At 39.5% G+C, this 1,282-nt stretch overlaps 1 pseudogene; it reads left to right on the top strand.

Annotated features, from left to right (window-relative positions):
• Window positions 1-95: 95 nt before the first annotated feature.
• Window positions 96-214, top strand: LOC111743229 (annotated as a pseudogene).
• Window positions 215-1,282: the final 1,068 nt, after the last annotated feature.

A 1,282-nucleotide genomic window follows, 5' to 3' on the forward strand; every position in this document is an offset into this window, starting at 1 on the left:
TACAATGATTAGCTCTAAGCATCTCTAAAGCAATGGTTCTCAAACTTTAGCATGCATCAGAATCACCAAGAGGGCCTGTTAAAACACAGATTGCTATCTACAGCCATGCCACTCTGAACACTCCTGATCTCGTCTGATCTCGGAAGCTAAGCAATGTCAGGCCTGGTTAGTACTTGGATAGGAGACCACCTAGGAAGACTGGGTGCTGTAGATGTAAGTAAGTAAGTAAGTAAGTAAGTAAATCAATCCATCAATCAATCAATCACAAATTGCTAGCCCCAAACCCCAGTTTTCTGATTAAGTTGGTCTGAGTGGGGCTTTTCAAGAACCATGCCTTGAGAATCACTGCTCTACACAGTGGCATGTAACTTGAGTCCTTTGACACAAGCAGCCTACCCGACCAGGTACAGCCCACCAACTAAGAGTTCAGGATGAAAAAACAGAGGAGTGTTTTGGGGTTGCTACTTAGCGTACAAAGTCTAACATTATCATTCCAACTAAATGTAAAGCTAAGTTTTCTCCCCGATATTCTTCCAAGAACAAGGAAAAGAATCTAAGTGGTTAAAAAAAAACCAAACAAACAAAAAAAAAACCCTTTATTTTTCATGTGACTCAATAAAACAACTTACATTGCATTTTCGATAAATTTTCTTTTTGTCCAATTGACCAATGTGAAAAAAAGGTGGGTCCTCACTGCTCCAAGTGAGCCTGACACCGGCACAGATACTAGACCGCCAGTAATAAAGGCTCATTTCCTAGCTCCTCGAAACCTGGACTTGTGACCTTGAACAATCTGCTTAAATTCATTCAGCTTTTATTTTCATGCATGTCAAATACAGAATGGGGGGTTAAAGTATATAACTTCCCATATCTCTAAGACTACAATCCTGGGATTCTAATAATTGAACTGAAGGAAGCTCTCCTTGACTTGTAGTTATGATGGAGAGTGGGATGTGGTGACTAGAAGTAGCCAAGTAGGTGACTTTATATGTTCCCAAATTTCCAGGTATCTCAAGTAATTCCCTCCAAAAATATCATAATAACTAGTATGTTACAGAGGAAAAAACACTTTTAAAGTGAAATAATTTATGCGATTCTACTTTATATTACCTATATACTGTCACCTCTTTCTGATGTTTCCAGATGACTTGGAATTCCCCATTGGTTTCCCAACAGAAAGCTTTATTTAGAAACATCTAAATATTCAAAAGTAGGCTCCAAGTTGATAGCCCTCAGGTGTAGTCTGGGAACCTCTGATCTGGCTCAGGTCAGAGGCAGCGTG

The sequence above is a fragment of the Pteropus vampyrus genome, unplaced genomic scaffold, assembly GCF_000151845.1.
Source record: "Pteropus vampyrus isolate Shadow unplaced genomic scaffold, Pvam_2.0 Scaffold109, whole genome shotgun sequence".
NCBI lineage: Eukaryota > Metazoa > Chordata > Mammalia > Chiroptera > Pteropodidae > Pteropus > Pteropus vampyrus.